The sequence below is a fragment of the Crotalus tigris genome, unplaced genomic scaffold (assembly GCF_016545835.1).
Source record: "Crotalus tigris isolate CLP2741 ecotype Arizona unplaced genomic scaffold, ASM1654583v1 scf7180000017661.16357234195:1864864, whole genome shotgun sequence".
Classification (NCBI taxonomy): Eukaryota; Metazoa; Chordata; class Lepidosauria; order Squamata; family Viperidae; genus Crotalus; species Crotalus tigris.
The window spans coordinates 1,733,465-1,751,921 of NW_024096548.1; positions in this window are offsets into that span (position 1 = coordinate 1,733,465).

Here is an 18,457-nt window from a genome sequence, read left to right on the forward strand (position 1 = left end):
CAGGAGTGTAAAATAGGGAAAATTTGAATAATTTTAACCGTACAATGTATTCCTTTTCTCATTTCAAATGGTTGTGGTTACAGTATGTTAAAACTGATGAAGAGTTAGAATCACAAACAATTCATTGGAGAAGGAAGGCAGATGAAAGATTTCTGCATGGAAGAAGAGAGACTGGTAATTGTATATGTGTAGTGCTTGACTCACAGCCATTCGTTTATGTGACCATTCAAGTTAAAATGATACTAAAAAAGTGACTCACAACTAATCTTTGCACTTATGACCATAACAGCATCCTCATAGTCAATGACCATCATGCGAAGTATTAGCACCGCTTTATAAAACCCTAGTGAGACCACACCTGGAATACTGCAACCAATTCTGGTCACTATATTACAAAAAAGATGTTGAGACCTTGGAAAAAGTACAGAGAAGAGCAACTAAGATGATCAAAGGCCTGGAGACTAAAACATATGAAGAATGGCTACAGGACTTGGGTTTGGCTAGTCTAAAGAAAAGAAGAAATAGGGGAGATATGATATAGCAGTGTTCCATTATTTGAGGGGCTGCCACAAGGAAGAGGGGGTCAAACTATTCTCCAAAGCGCCAGAGGGCAGGACAAGAAACAATAGATGGAAACTGATCAAAGAGAGAAGCAACCTGGAATTAAGGAGAAACTTCCTAACAGTGAGGACAATTAACTAGTGGAACAGCTTTGGTCCCAGAAATTGTGGGTGCTCCATCACTGGAGGTTTTAAAGAAGAGACTAGACAAAAAAAAAGACAAAACCCAACTCTGCATTTGTTTGATTGGCATTTCAGGCTGGCAATCTTAACTGTGCAGAAAGTACTACCTGATCGGATTTACTTGCAAGCAGATTTGTAGAAGATCATTCTGTTCTTTCTAATGACTTCCTGAGAATTGTATTTTCAGATAGCTTAGATAACGAAAGGAAAGCTTAATACTGATTGCAGCGGTTATAGCTTATCCACAGCTGATGGGTCATTAGCTGAATATCAAGGAACAGGTCACTTCTAATGCCAGCTGAAAAAGTACAGTAGTAATGATTAGCTAACTGCTGGCAAGAGATGGAAGACATTTTAGAACATACAACATAGACTCAAAGGCTGCAAGGGATCTCAGAGGTCTTGGGACTAGGTTGTCATCCTTCCCAGAGGGAAGGAAACTGATGGCTGGAAACTGATTAAAGAGAGAAACAACCTGGAATTAAGGAGAAACTTCCTGACAGTGAGGACAATCAACCTGTGGAACAGCTTGCCTCCAGAAATCATGGCCGCTCCATCACTGGAGATTTTAAAGAAGAGACTAGACAATCACCTGTCTGAGATGGTATAGGTTCTCCTGCTTGAGCAGGGGGCTGGACTAGAAGACCTCCAAGGTCTCTTCCAGCTCTATTCTATTCTTCTAGTCCAACCATCTGCTCAAGGCAGGAGACCTTATACCCCATCCCAGTCTAATGGTTGTCCAGTCTATTTTTGAAAACCTTCGGTGATGGAGCAACCACAACTTTGGGAGGCAAACTAGCCCATTGTGCTGAAGATGTTACCTAGTCGGGTAATAAAACATCTACAAGAAAACAACCAAGCTCAGAGAACACCAAGAACTCTACAGCTTATTTAAATGCAGGTTTACAAATATAATTGTTATGTTCATATCATAGGCACCTATAAGAATGGGGGGAGGGCAAATGATGGAATACATCCTGGTATCAATATACAAATGCTGCAAATAATTGTATCATTTGCACAATGACATTGTGGCACATGTGACAGGTCATTGTGGTGTCTACCTAAGAGTTACAGCTTACACATAATGCTGTGTTTGCAAGACAAGCTCTATTATGGCTTGATATGATGACTGGACTTACACAATATGCTGAACCAGAAAACCTAGCCAAACTGAAGAGCTTGGTCCTCTATAGGGGAGAAGTTATTCATAAGACAAGACCTGTGAGAAAAGAACTCTCTTTATCATCCTTCATTCATGACAAATTGACTTCTCACAGCACACAAACAAATTCAGTGTTCCTTGTTCCTGATCTTAAGATTCAAAAGACATAGGAACAAATGTAGAGTTATACTTTTCACTGTTATTCTCTGAAGGAAAACTACACTCATTCACACTTGTACTTATCCAACATGTCACCTAGCTGACCAGAATACAAAGAAGTTCCAGGAAAACTGAGGGGAGAGGTTCGTGGCACACAGGATCTCATTTGATATGATGGCTTCAAAGGACATTCCCAGAGCTAATATTGACTATCTTGATCAAATGTTTGGAAGAGTTAGCAGTAAAAGGAAACCAGGCCACCAAAGAACATGGTGGCTAGACACCATCAAAGCTGACACCAGCCAGAGCATAGAACAACTCAAAGACGTTGTGCAAGACTGGAAGCTGTGGTGAGATCTGGCTCATAGAATCACCAAGATTTGGTTATGACTGAATGGGCAACATCCTACCACATCATCTTGTGCTTGGTCAATTTCTATCTTAGCATTATTTTTCAGTCTTCCAAGTACTTTTTCATCTAATGCCATTCCCCTGGAAATTATCTGCAGTTCTAGGAACCATGTTCTGTTGCATCTTCTTCCCAGATTTCATTCTGGTAATCCTTCACACGTAGTATAAACTGAAACTCTTTTGATCAACCCTTCTTTCCTTTTTGGCCTGCTTTGAGTTGGCCTCCTACACTCCATCTTTCATACACTCCATCTTTTGTAAAGCATGAAGCGCCACATTAGCATTCTACAGTGCCATTCTATAATGATTGGCATCAATACTAATGACAATGTACTGGCATTAGCATTTTGATCCATGGTTCATTAATTACTGCAGTTATACATGGCTAACATATTGTAACAAGCCCATATGGTAACATCCTTTGCTGTGCTGATGCTTTCAGGGAGAAAAGAAACAAAGAGGTGTCATGCATCAGGGCACCTTATAAACAGCTTCCCCAGAAAATCATTGTATGTTTTTTTTCTCTCCCCACCCCCCCCCCCCAATCCCTATGCTTGTTGCCATCCCTTCTGGTAGATCCAATCAGGAAATCATATAAGCCAGGGATCTTCAAACTTGGCCTTTTATGACTTGTGGACTTCCACTCCCGGAATTCCTCAGCCAGGCATGCTGACTGAGGAATTCTGGGAGTTGAAGTCCACAAGTCATAAAAGGGCCATGTTTGAAGACCCCTGATATAAGCCAATATCACTTCTTGCTGCGGAGTCCTTGGTGCTCTTCGAGCTTGGTTGTTTTCTTGCAGACGTTCCATTACCCAAACTAGTTAACATCATCAGTGCTAGTAAGGACTGGGGTTTCTTCTCCACTCTCTACTAGCACTAATGATATTTCTAAGCAGGGGTCTTCAAACTTGGCCCTTTTATGACTTGTGGACTTCAACTCCCAGAATTCCTCAGCCAGGCATGCTGGCTGAGGAATTCTGGGAGTTGAAGTCCATAAGTCATAAAAGGACCAAATTTGAAGACCCCTGTTTTTAAGGTATAAATATAACATTGAACTGACAGAAACATCTTTCTTCAATCTTGTTTTTAATAAAACAGGGTACACTAAGTTACCAGCCTTAACCAGCCAGAAAAAAATTACAGGTTAATCAATCAGAATAGAGCTGGAAGAGGCATTTGAGACCTTCTAGTCCAGCCCCCTGCTCAAGCAGAAGACCCTATACCATTTCAGACAAATGGTTGTCCAGTCTCTTCTTAAAAACCTCCAATGATGGAACACCCACAGCTTTTGAAGGCAAGTTGTTCCACTGGTTAATTGTTCTCTCTGTTAGGAAGATTCTCCTTGATTCCAGGTTGCTTCTCTCCTTGACTAGTTTTGACATACACTTTAATTGCTTTGCTACAAGAGCAATCAAAACTCAGTTTAACCCCAAGCATGGCCACACTATTCTGTGCAAGTGAGTATCATTACTCCAGAGAATGACTTGTCAGCTGATATATTGTTTTCAGCACAGCACTTAGACTTAGCACTTAGACTTATATACCGCTTCACAGTGCTTTACAGACCTCTCTAAGTGGGTTTACAGAGTCAGCCTATTGCCCCCAACAATCTGGGTCCTCATTTTACTGACCTTGGAAGGATGGAAAGCTGAGTCAACCTTGAGTCGGTGAGCCTCGAACTGCCAGACTGCTGGCAGCTGGCAGTCTGCAGAAGTAACCTGCAGTACTGCATTCTAACCACTGCACCATCATGGCTCAACGCCATCCCATCAGTTAGGAAAGGGGTGTCAAACTGGTAGCCCACAGGCTGGATGCGTCATATGTCCACCTGGCTCTGAGAAGGCAAAGAAAGTCATGATACATCACGATACCTCACGTAACATAATTGAGTTTGACACCCATGAGTTAGGAGGTCTGTGGGACACAATGACGTACTCAGAACAGGTTCTTAATAGGCAACATGTGAAAAGGTGTTTGCATATGTTAGGAGCAGGGAGGGCTCACAATTGTAGCTTCCATGGGTGGGGAAGTGAAGGATCAAAATTGACAAGATGGTGGACAGAGCATTGTGCTGCCAGCCCTGTCTCCTTTAAACATGCATGTCAACACACAGGCACGTACATGAGTGCAGAGCTTGCCTTGTGATGTTGTGTCTGACTTCTTACTAATTTTTGATACCCCCCCCCCTTTTTGTGCAAAGATGGAGAAAAATGGAAAGGCATAAGAAAAGGGTTAAATTTTGCTTTTTTTTTCTTATTCTTCTTGTTCCATGCTGTTAATTTATTTAGCTTATTATTCCTTTTTTCCTTGTCTGTGCTCTGCATAATGTTGTTTATCCTAAAAGAGAGTAGCAGGGTGTGTGTGTGTGTGTGTGTGTATTCTTGCATCTTCCTTCCAAATAAAGATTCAAGATAATACGCACTGCAATGATAGCATTTTGTAATATATGGGGGGGGGGACTTAAAAGATGCTATCCTTCTTTTGAAGATGATCCAGACATAGTGCTCCTCCCAGATTCTTTGCTCTGCCAGGTCTTTCCTGTAGACTTGTTATTAATTTCTGTATGTTTCCTCTCTCTCTCTCTCTCTCTCCCTCTCCCTCTCTCTCTCTCTCTCTCTCTCTCTCTCTCTCTCTCTCCCTCTCCCTCTCCCTCTCTCCCTCTCCCTCTCCCTCTACCTCTCCCCCCCCTCTCTGCTGTGTAAGAGAGCGAGAGAGTGAGAATTGTGACAAAAATACACTGACAACAATGACTATAAACATTCAGGCAAATTCTTCAGTGACTTAAGACTGAAGTGATATTAAAAGGATATCAGATGACCAGCCCAGATTAGCTCCCATGTAAATACTGTGTTCACATATCACATAGATCTCCATTTGCCTAACCAGGATTTACTGAGGAAACCTCAGCTAGCTGGGTTCAGCCAGTATGCTAAGCCACACCCCATAATGTACTCACCACAATGGCTGCTTCACACTGAATAACACAATAACAAAGTTGGAAGAGACCTTGGAGGTTTTCTAGTCCAACCCCCTGCTCAAGCAGGAAACCCTATACCATTTCAAAGAATTGGCTGTTCAATCTCTTCTTTAAAACCTCCAGTAATGAAGCATCCATAACTTCTGGAGGCAAGTTGTTCCACTGGCTAATTGTTCTCACTGTCAGGAAATTTCTCCTTGGTTCTAAGTTGCTTCTCTCCTTGATTAGTTTTCATCCCTTGTTTCTTGTCTTGCCTTCGGGTGCTTTGGAAAATAGCTTGATTGCCTCTTCTTTGTGGCAGCCCCTTAGATATTGGAACACTGCTATCATCTCCCCCCATTCCTTCTTTTCATTAAACTATTCCTGCAACCGATCTTTATATGTATTAGCCTCCAGCTCCCTAATAATCTTTGTTGCTCTTCCCTGCACTTTTTCTAGAATCTCAACATTTTTTTTATATTGTGGCAACCAAAACTGGATGCAATATTCCCAGTATGGTCTTACCAAGTCATTGTAAAGTGGTATTAAACTCAAATAAATTGTGTTATAACCCAAAGTGTTGTGAGTTGACCTATGGTGACCACTGTTTTCAATCTGCAAAGATGTCCCTTGCAGAGGTATGGTAAAGGCTGTCAAAATCTCAAAATAGCAACCACAACTGCACAATTTCTTTCACATATGTCATAACCACCCTCTTAATTTATGTTGATGTCCTCTGCAACTGCCCCCAAATGGAGAAGACCATTTCTAAGCCCCAAATGCTGAGATACTTGTTGGGATAAAGCCAGGCAGTCTGGCCTAGTTGATATTTTTTAAATTCTTTCCATTACCACGTGTTTTTTTTTTTTTAATTAATAAAGCTCTACTTAACCAAGATTGAGGATCCAATTGTCTGTATTCTCCAAGTTGGAATCTTAACTGGTCCAGGTCTTAAATGGCAGGCAAGCTGCAGCCCTAAGCGAGTTCATCTGCTGTAGACAGTAATTACCCATTTTCTATCTAACCGAGAATGGGCGGCAACCACTGATCCCAGCTGAAATAGCTGGAAAGAGTTTGCAGTAACCCATAGCAACTGTGGCAGCTTGTGGCAAATATATCTCAAGAATGTGATCCAAGGCACTTTTGCACCCTACTCTGGTGTATCACTAGCAAAATATACACTTAGCAATTGAGCAATGACAGCGGTGGACAGCGTTGGCATTGACAAGCATTTGATGCTGTTTCATGTTGCCAGCTGCCATTCAGTGCCTGCCAATTGCTCAGTGATTGATCTTAAAACCTGGCATGGCATACTTAAGATGTTAGTAAATCCAACCTGGATGGAATTGAGCAACAACAAGTACTGACTGGTTGAAAACCTAGTGATTCACCTATTCAAATATGCAAGGATGGTTACCAAGAATTGTGTGTGAATGCTGGGGCAGATTTAAATTTATTAAAAGTTCAGCTGGAAATCCTTCAGAAGGATTTCATTCTTTATACAACCCTGCATGATTCACCGTCAATTTTAGAAAAGATAGTTGTTGGCCAGGCAAAGGATGGGTGCCTTTCCCCCTGTCTGAGAGAAGCATAGAAAATAAAATAGAAAAATAGGATTATCTGGCATTTTTGGTATATAGGTAATCTTCGAGCTATGATCACAACTGCTAAACAAAACAGTTGTTAAGTGAGTTTTGCCCCATTTTACCACTTTTCTTGCCACAGTTGTTAAGTGAATTACTGCAGTTGTTTCTTTAGTAACATGTTGTTAAGTGAATCTGGCTTCCCCATTGACTTTGCTTGTCAAAAGGATGCAACATGATCCTGGAACACGGCCTCCATCATAAATATGAGTCAGTTGCCAAGCATCCAAATTTTGATCACGTCACCCTGGGGATGCTGCAATGGTTATAAGTGTGAAAAGCAGTCATAAGTCACTATTTTCAGTGCCATTGTAATGATGAATGGCCACTAAATGAATAGTTGTAAGCCGAGGACCACCTGCTGTTTTAAAATAACATTTAGTAAGGGAGATTTAACTAAGGGGCAAAACTGCATCAGAAAAAGAGGTGGTGGTTCTTTCCGAATGTCATTGTTGATCAACCATATTGGAATTGATGATCAGCTTCATAGATCATTCTAAACCATGGATTGCTTAATCCTTATAAACCACCATTTACTCAGGTTATCCAGGTTGGATTCACCTTTAACCCAGCTGCAGTATACATGGATGAGGATGGAGGAATTTTCAGATTCCTATGCCAAGTGGGGCAGTTTGCCAATGGAAGAGAATATTATATCCAAATATCCAGTTTTGGTCATCACGATGTAAAAAAGATGTTGAGACTCTAGAAAGAGTGCAGAGAAGAGCAACAAAGATGATCAGGGGACTGGAGGCTAAAACATATAAGGAACGGTTGCTGGAATTGGGTATGTCTAGTTTAACTAAGAGAAGGATGAGGGGGGACATGATAGCAGTGTTCCAATATCTCAGGGGCTGCCACAAAGAAGAGGGAGTCAAGCTATTCTCCAAAGCGCCTGAAGGCAGGACAAGAAGCAACGGATGGAAACTAATCAAGGAGAGAAGCAACTTAGAACTAAGGAGAAACTTCCTGACAGTTAGAACAATCAGTGGAACAACTTGCCTCCAGAAATTGTGAATGCTCCGACACTGGAAGTTTTCAAGAAAAGACTGGACAGCCATTTGTCTGAAATGGTATAGGGTTTCCTGCCTGAGTAGGGAATTGGACTAGGTGACCTCCAATGTCCCTTCCATCATCATCATCATCATCATCATCATCATTATTATTTGTAGTTCAGGGTTTAACTGTGGGGTCCTTGGGGCCCCCTAAACTTGGTGGTCTTCTTGCAGATACTTCATTATCCAACTAAGTAACATCATCAATACTAGAAGTCCTTTATATAGGAGTGGCTTGCCCTGGCAATGTTGATGGGAATGTTGGTTACTGTTAGCTTATTTGTATGAGTTGGGAGTTCTTTGATTGGGGTGTTGTTTACAGCTTGGTTATTAGTCTAGAATTAATCTTGGTGTGTATCTCTGCTTATCTGGGTGTTGACTGCTGGTGAGGAGGTATTTGAGTCTTTTTGTTTCTTTGTTGGCTTTTTCATTGTCTCTTTGGAATGATAGGTAGATGTTGTTTATCTCTATGTGCCTGTTGGCTAATTTGCCTGAGTGGCAGGCAGTTTGTTTTTCTCACAGATAGTAAATAAATAATTGCAAACAGCAGAAGATGGAAGAAACCTTCCCAAACTGTCTTTCCCTATACAGGTAAATGAATGTGGAAAGGTGCACAAGGTGAAATATTCATTTATTGAAAAAGTCTAAAATTGGGGCAAAATATTACCTTGGAAATTGTGGACCCAATCTGGAATACTTTAAATCAGTTAGTTTGCAATGATTATTTAAAGGATTTCTTCTGACTTTAAACAAACTGTTGCTGTCCTGTCTCACAATAGTAATAATATAATTAACTCAAATGTGTTTGAATAGCTTGGTATGAACCAGATTTTTTTTTGTTTTGGTTGCTTTCAAGAACACGGATTGCTTTCATCATTGGAACAGATGATAGTTGAAGCTAAATCCACATCATTTTTACATCAAAAATTAAATACGATTTTCAGAGTTGATATTAATGACATTTACAGTTCATGGATTGAAAAAACTGGAGCATCTGAAACATCCATGAACATAAAAATGTTGAAGTTATTCTAATGGACTGAAGATTAAAGTTAATTTAAAATAATTTAAGTCTTATGGACATCTCACATAATGCATTTGAAAGGATGGACATCAGAATTTCTTTACCGCTGACGAAAAATATTAGAGGTCATCGATTCACATGATTTGATTTCATGAACCATTGAAATCATTTTGGAATTTTATTTTAATCTGCATAAGTAGATTTATGGGGAACTCTTTTTAGTGTTATGGATATTTATGTTATGTTAAATTATGTCCCTACATTTTGGAACCTGACTATTCTTGAAGAGTTATGATTATACCAGTCCTGGGATATAACTAAGAGAATTATTTTGAGAAACTGGAAAAGTACTATTATTCTTCATATTAAGGCTTGGATTCAAGAAATGTGTAATTTATGTGTTTTGAAAAGGCATTTTTATCTAGTTATAAAAAATTGATGCAATATGTTTCCCTTTGGCACAGATTTCGTGACATTTTCTTACAATAGAACGTTATAATTTATTCTTTTTAATTAAGGGTTAGAAACTTTTAAATATTGTTTAAAAGTTGATGGATAGGAGATATATAGATAGATAATCTGTAATCATTTTTGTCATTTCTTTCCCTTGTGTCTCTCTCTCTCTCTCTCTCTCTCTCTGTGTTTCTTTTGTGTTTGTTTTTCCATTGTATTTTTATTGGCCTTTTTGATAAAATTTGCTTAAATAAAACAAATCATGAATGGATGGTAGCTCCAGGGCAAACCAGGAGTATATTTTTAGATATAGGCTCTGCTTTTTAAACTGCATGGTCACCATCTGGCACATGGCCAATTTTTACAGAGCCTTATGAAACCCACGGGACCAGTTTCCTTTGAAGGGAGAGCAGAGCTATTGTGGCTTTACAAGAAATTACACACCACTTCCCCAGTTTTCTGAATGAATGTCCTGCCTTCTTTTAAAAAAGGAACATTTTAACTCTTTCGCCTCTTCTGACTCATTGTTTGCTAAAGCAAATCAACCCTGACTACCCTTTGGAAGGACAGAGACTGACGCTGAAGCTCAAATACCTTGGCCACCAAACGAGGAAAAATGACGGATTGCAAAAAAAAAAAAAAAAAAAAAAACAAAACAACAACAAAAAAAAAAAACCCTGATGCTGGGAAAGATGGAAAGCAAAAGGAGAAGGGGACGGCAGAGGACGAGATGGTTAGATGTCATCAATACAATGAGCATGAGTTTGGGCAAACTCTGGGAGACAGTGGAGGATGGGGGGGGGCTGGCATGCTATGGTCAACGGGGTCATGAAGAGTTAGGCATGACCTAGAGCAGTGGTGGCAAACTTATGGCATGGGTGCCAGAGGCGACACTCGGAACCCTCTCTGTGGGCACACACACCGTCACTCCAGCCCCGCCTGTTCCCATGGCGCCCTCCTCACCAGCAGCCCCCCCTGGAGGAGAGTTGCCCCTGGGCGCAGCCCATATGAAGCAGTGCAGCCAAGGACATGGTAGCCGGGCAGTGGGGACAAGACTCTGCCCTTGCGCCCCATCACACGCAGATGATGCTGCAGGGCATGGGCAGAGGGCATGGCCACCATGGCGCTGCTGGGCTGCCTGGGTGATCTGTGGCAGACCGTGGAGATGGTGGGTGGTCCAGCGGGCAGCGTGGAGTGGGGACGGGGTGGGGGCGGTTTTGGGGCACTCGGTCTCTAAAAGGTTCGCCATCACTGACCTAGAGACTGAACGATGATGACTCATTGTTACCACTGTAGAAGAGACATCAGTTTGCCTCGTGAGATGCCAATGCAACCTGTCTGTTTGCTGTCTAAGATAGATCAGACTAACCCAGGCACCCTTCTATTGCATTCAGATTTCTATTCCATAAACCCTCATCAGAAAGCTGAGCATGGGATGAGGATTATATCTCTTGTGATTGTTCAGTCACTAAGTCATGTCTGACTCTTTGAGACCCCATGGACCATAGGATGCCAGCCCCGCTGTCTTCCATCGTCTCCAGGAATTTGTCCAAATTCATGTTCATTGCATCAATGACACTATCTAACCATCTCATCCTTTGCTGTCCCCTTCTCCTTTTGCCTTCTATAATAATATCTTTAAGGTGTTCAGTAATAATAATATCTCTAAGGCAGTGGTTCTCAACCTTTTTAATGCCGCGACCCCCAACCGGTCGTAAGTCAAGGACTACTCAACTGGTGCAGCACCGTTTGCAGAATGGGATTTTTGGCGGGCTCAGCAGGGCAGAGACAGCCTGGACAATTCCTATTGGCTTTTGAAAGCCAATAGAATTAGACGCTATTCAAGAGAGTCTATTCTATTTGCTTTCAAAAGCCAATAGAATAGAAGGGAGTAGCACAGCTAAGGAAAAGGAGGGAAAAATGGCGGACTGCATTGTTTGGCAACCCCCGTGAAATGGTCGTTCGACCCCAAATGGGGTCCCGACCCACAGGTTGAGAACCACTGCTCTAAGGTGTCCACATCTCAGTAAAATAGTGATGTTCTGAATTCCTTCTTTGGTAGAATAAATGGATGGCTTAATATGCAAATTCCATTGTTAGACCACAAAGAAAAGTTTAAAAGAATTAGTTGAATGGTTTAGGTTTCATCATCCCCCAGGTCACCTTCTAGCATATTTTTAGACTGAGTGTTCCTGGCACAAATCCAGCCTGCAAAGCCCTACGTATGATTAGAAGACTGAAAGAGCTGCCTTAGGTAAGGAATAAGAGAAGAGATGTCAGAAGGACTTCCTTCCTTTTGGGTTCTCGTAAGCCAGTCCTCAGAAGTTGTGGAAAATGTTGCCCCATTACTAGTGTTCTACAAAATCCAGTGGCCAGTGGATGGAACAAGGTGGAACAACATCATATCTTTTATCACAGAAAGCAACAATGTCTTCGATCCTGTATTTACCCATCAAGTTCTGCATGGGTCTACATCTCCCCTGGAAGTTATAGAGAAGATTAAGTAGGTATAGATCAGTGGTGGCAAACCTATGGCATGGGTGCCAGAGGTTGCACTCAGAGCCCTCTCTGTGGGCACTCGCACCCTTGCCCCAGTCCTAGGCCTTCAGTTGGGTTTTATAAAACCTTTTCACTTTAGGCCTCTGCCACCATGTGCAAAAAAAAAAAAAAAAAAAGGTTCAATCAATCAATCAATTTCAACTTATCGCAGGAAAAAAAGATCTCACAAAGTTGGAATTGATTGATTGAACTTTTTAGTCCCACCCAGTCTGCCATTACCACCACAGCCATGCCCACCCAATGGGGCACACTCGTCCAATGGGCTACACCCACCCAATTGGCCACACCCAGCCAATGGGCCACACTCACCCGGCACCCGACGATGCATAAGTGGGTTTTGGGTTGCAGTTTGGGCACTCGGTCTCTAAAAGGTTCGCCATCACTGGTATAGATCCTTCCTGTTTCATCCCTGGGTCATTTTTATCCTGAGATCTGCATTTGTTGCCAGTTGGCTTCCAAGTGTAATTCAAGGTGCCAGGTATCACCAGGACTCAGGCTTATCCAGAATTATTCATTGATAAAAGTCGATCATGTAAGATCCATTCAGTTCCCTCAATCCAAAAGAATATTGTCATCAAAAGCCACAAATATGAGCCTTCCCTTTGCTGCCCTCTTTCTTTGGATGAGAGATTTTCCTAAAAGTAGTCTGGTACCAGCTTTGTAGGAAGATATTTTTTTTTTTTTAGGAAAATCATCAAGACCTGAGCAGGGAGTTGGGCTAGATGACCTCCAAAGTCCCTTCCAACTTCCTCCTCCTCTTCTTCCTCTTCCTCTTCCTCTTCTTCTTCTTCTTCTTCTTCTTCTTCTTCTTCTTCTTCTTCTTCTTCTTCTTCTTCTTCTTCTTCTTCTTCTTCTTCTTATTATTATTATTATTATTATTATTATTATTATTATTATTATTATTATTATTATTATTATTATTATTATTATTATTCAAATTCAATGGTGAAAAAAGTAAGGTTCTACATTTAGGCAAAAAAATCCAAATGTACAGGTATAGTATAGGGGGTACCTTGCTCAATAGTAGTAACTGTGAGAGGGATCTCGGAGTCCTAGTGGACAATCACTTAAATATGAGCCAGCCATGTGCTGCAGCTGCCAAAAAAGCCAACTCAGTGCTGGGCTTCATTAACAGAGGGATAGAATCAAGATCACGTGAAGTGTTAATACCACTTTACAATGCCTTGGTAAGGCCACACTTGGAATACTGCATCCAGTTTTGGTCACCACGATGTAAAAAAAGATGTTGAGACTCTAGAAAGAGTACCGAGAAGAGCAACAAAGATGATTAGCGGACTGGAGGCTAAAACATAAAGGAACGGTTGCTGGAATTGGGTATGTCAATCTTCAACGAGGCACTGGAGAATATCGATGCTGGCATCAAAGTAAATGGTGTTTGGATCAACAACTTAAGATATGCTGATGATATAGTTCTGCTTGCCAGTAAGCATGAAGACCTTCAGCTTCTCATCAACAGAGTCACAGAAATATCTGAAAAATACGGCTTGAAGCTTAATACCTCAAAAACCAAGATCATGGTCGTCAGCAAACAACCCGTTAATTTACCACCAATAAATTCAGAAGGAATACCACTAGAAAAAGTTGAAAGGATCACGTACCTTGGTTCTAATCTACATGAAAGCTGGGACATGATCGTTGAAGTAAAGACAAGGATAGAAATAGCATTCTTCAAAATGAAAAAGGTCTTCTGCAGTCACGACATAAGCCTAAGACTGAAAATCAGGCTTGTCAGATGTTATATTTTTTCTATCCTGCTCTATGGTGTAGAGAGTTGGTCTCTGACAGAAGGCCACCTGAAGAGACTAGAAGCATTTGAAATGTGGATTTACAGGTGGCTGTTACGTATAAGCTGGGTTGACAAGATCAGAAATGAGGAGGTGATAAGCCGCCTGGGAAAGCTAAGGGAAATCATCAAAACAATTAAAAAACGAAAATTAGAATATTTCGGACATGTGAGGCGACACCCAGAAAAATACGGCATACTCCATTTAATCCTCCAGGGAAAAATTGAAGGCGAACGAGTTCCAGGCAGAAGAAGAACATCATGGCTTCAAAATCTAAGGGACTGGCTTGGACAAAACTCAGCAGCACTTTTTCGTGAGGCTGCTGATAAAAACAGGATCGCCAATATGATCGCCAATGTCCGATAACGGATACGGCACAAGAAGAAGAAAAAGAAGAAGTTTAATGAAGAGAAGGACGAGGGGGGACATGATAGCAGTGTTCCAATATCTCAGGGGCTGCCACAAAGAAGAGGGAGTCAAGCTATTTTCCAAAGCAACAGATGGAAACTAATTAAGGAGAGAAGCAACCTGGAACTAAGGAAAAACTTCCTGACAGTTAGAACAATCAACCAGTGGAATAACCTGCCTCCAGAAGCAGTAAATGCTCCAACACTGGAAGTTTTTAAGAGGAGACTGGACAGCCATTTGTCCGAAATGGTATAGTGTTTCCTGCCTGAGCAGGGGGTTGGACTAGATGACCTCCAAGGTCCCTTCCAACATTATTATTATTATTGTTGTTGTTGTTGTTGTTGTTATTGTTATTTTCTAAGGTTTGGGGGTGGAAAGGGTTGTATAGTTGAAATGCCTGCAGTGAGGCTACAGTACTATTATACAGATAGGTCTCAACTTACGACCAGTCACTTAGCAACTATTCAAATTTATGAATGGCCCCTGAAAATGGACTTATTCCAAAGTTTCAATACCCCCCCCCCCCGTAGTGACAGAATTGCATTTTGGGCAACATTTATGTCCCATTGTCACTTGACCATGATTTACATTTTTGTGAAAATCCAGGATTCACTGGTGGTTTTTTGGAAAAATACTCCAAGGTGAGCAATACATTTGCTTAACAACCACTATTCTCTTAATAATCATGGTGATTCATTTAATGACCACTGCAAAAAAGATAAAATCGGGTCAGTCATGTGGATGACTTGCTTTATGACCATCACAACTTATGACCATAAATCAGGTTTGTTATTTCTTGGGGTGGTAACATCAGAGACAATATTTTCATGTTTAATCTTTTTTTTTTCTTTTTTCTTTACAGTAAACCAGGTATGTAAACTGGCAACAAGGAAGTAGCAGATAAACAACTACATATGTCAATTTACATATCAGTTCACCGAGTATCCACTTTCAGATTTCGCCCAACTTCTATAAAAGAAAGGAGACCTCTGAAGTAGATGTCTTTTGTACAGTTTGCTGAATTGAAGCATTGCATTAAAGTACAAAAAGTTTATTTATATTTCCTCTTTCTGAGAATATTGGTTCCTTGTATGTTGCAATCTTTCCTTCTCTATTTGATTCTATCTACCAAAGGGTTGGATAATATAATTAGTTGCAGTGGTCCCTTAAACTCACTTTACAGCTTAAATAGCCCTGTTTCTCTTTCTCTCCATAGGAAATTTTTGGTTTTTAGAAAGATAGTTTTTTTTTTTTTAAAAAAAAAATCCAGTCTATTGATACTTCTTTCTTTGAGGTATATTTTGCTTTTTGTACAGGAGTTCAGGAGAGCAAATCTAGCACTTCCTCCTCCTTTCAGCCACAATCACAACCCTTTGAAATAAGTTAAGCTAAGAAGATCAGCATAGCTCTTAGTGATTCCATTGTGAATGGAGGCAAAGCCAGTTTAGTTGTATCAGCTCACACTTCAGTTGGAGCACACACATGATAAGAAAGAACACCAGAAATTTCCATTCATCAAGTCTGAACATTGCTCTATCCTACCTGGTGCACACAAAGCATCTAAGAAGGACCTTGGAGTCCTAGTGGACAATCATGTAAATATGTGCCAGTAATGTGCGACAGCAGCCAAAAAAGTCAACACAATCCTAAGTTGAATTAACAAAGGGATAGAATCAAGATCACGTGAAGTGTTAATACCGCTTTATAAAGCCTTGGTAAGGTCACGCTTGGAATACTGCATCAAGTTTTGGTCACCACATTAGAAAAAAGATGTTGAGACCCTGGAAAGAGTGCAGAAAAGAGCAACAAAGATGATTAGGGGGCTGGAGGCTAAAACATATAAAGAACGCTTGCAAGAACTGAGTTTGTATAGTCTAGTGAAAAGAAGGACCAGGGGTGACATGATAGCAGTGTTCCAATTTTTGGAAATAACAGAGAGTCAACATATTATCCAAAGCATCAGAAATCAAGACAAGAAACAATGGATGGAAACTAATCAAGAGAGAAGGAAATTAGAACTGAGGACAAATTTCCTAACAGTGAGAATAATTAATCAGTGGAATGGCTTGCCTTCAGAAATTGTGAGTGCTCCATCATTGGAGGCTTTTAAGAAGAGACTGGACAGTCACTTATCTGGAACGATATAGGGTTTCCTGCCTGAGCAGGGGGTTGGGCTAGAAGACCTCCAAGATCATTTCCAACTCTGTTATTCTGTTACATATCACTCATCTATATCTCTTCTACTTCCACTTTGTCCTGTCAAATATGTCACATCCACAGCAACTCTTTAAAGCAGACTAGACTGAGTGTGGCTAAGACTATTCCGGAAGTGGCAAAGATTTCATCTTGGAAGGACCTGGGTTTGCATCTAATGATGGATTCACACATGGTTTACTTTCAGCATATCTAGAAGCACCCATAGATCTACAATCGTTCATGAGATTGAATTTTGGAAGACATGCGGATGCAAGCAAGCACATGGTCAAAATTAAGAACTTCATTCTTTAAGCAACACATTCTAATTTATGAAGGATCCTAGTGCATACTTCTCCAGATGTGCATTTTTATTTTTCTAATGTGCAATTTGCAAATGAAGGCAGGACAAGAAGCAATGGGTGGAAAATAATCAAGGAGAGAACCAATCTAGGGAGAAATTTCCTGACAGTTAGAACAATCAACTGGTGGAACAACCTGCCTCCAGAAGCAGTGAATGCTCCAACACTGGAAGTTTTAAAGAAGAGACTGGACAGCCATTTGTCTAAAATGGTATAGGGTTTCCTGCTTGGAACCTACAAGGGCCCTTCCAACTCTGTCATTCTGTTATTCTGTTATTCTCCTAACATGCATTTTTAAAACATTATATTCATGAACATGTCCATTTTTTAAAGACTTTTCTTTGATAAAGCCCTTTCCCCCACCCCCAAATGATTGGCAAATTGCATTGTGAAATTCAGAGAACATTGACTTTTGCATGATAAGTGTTTGTTCGAGTGTTGCTTTGAAAATGCAAAATTAGGTACATTAGTATTCAAATGCAGACGAAATGAATTATTCCCTTATCACTACTTCCCATTTCATATGCTTAGCCATTAGAAGGATGGAAGTTCCTCTTGTGTCATTGAAATTTGTATCTTTTGAACCAGCTGTTGGTTTCATCTCTTATTATAGACAATTGCATAATGAAATCTCAGTTTTTACTTCTTTTTTTCTCTCTCTCAAGAACAAAATGATTAGCACTTGTCAGCAGGGACAAAAAGCACAGTAGAACTGGGTGGAATGCTTGCTTTCACCGACTTTTTCCTCTTTTTTTTTTTATAACCATTCTGAATTTTAGCCATATCCGACTTCACCAAGTATCCAGGTCATAGCATGCTTGGAGACTTTGTGCTGAATGAGAATTACGACACAGGAAAAGGAACCTTGAGGTATGGATGCAAAAGAGACAGCCAAATCAGCTGTTTTTCATACTAGAACAGTACAAAAGTGCAAGAGAGAAGGAGCTAGACTCAGCATATGAGGCAAGAAGCCTCTTCCTCTTCTGAGGTCATTATGGAACCAGGACCAAAGTCCATTGACTGAACATGCAAACCAAAAGTTATGGGAACTGACCTGCTGAGCTGTGCAAGCCTCTTGTCCAGAACTCTCCAAACTCGGCAACTTTAAGATGTGTGGACTTCAACTCCCACAATTCCTCAGCCAGTTCTGCTGGCAAGGGAATTCTGGGAGTTGAAGTCCACAAATTGTAAAGTTACCGATTTTGGAGAGCCCTGCTTTAGAGCAATGTTTCCCAACTTTGACAACTTTAAGATCCGTGGACTTCAACTCCCAGAATTCCCCAGCCAGTCCATACATCTTAAAGTTGCCAGAGTTAAGCATGCTGGCTGGGGATTCTGGGAGTTGAAGTCCACAAGTGTTAAAGCTGCCAGGTTTGGAGACCCGTGCTCTAATCTGACATCTAATCTAATCTAATCTCTAATCTATCATGGATTCTCTAGCTTTCCAGCATTCACTGTATGTGTTAAACTCCCAATTCCCATATTTCCTGGGGAAAAAATGACTGTGTTGGCTGGGAAT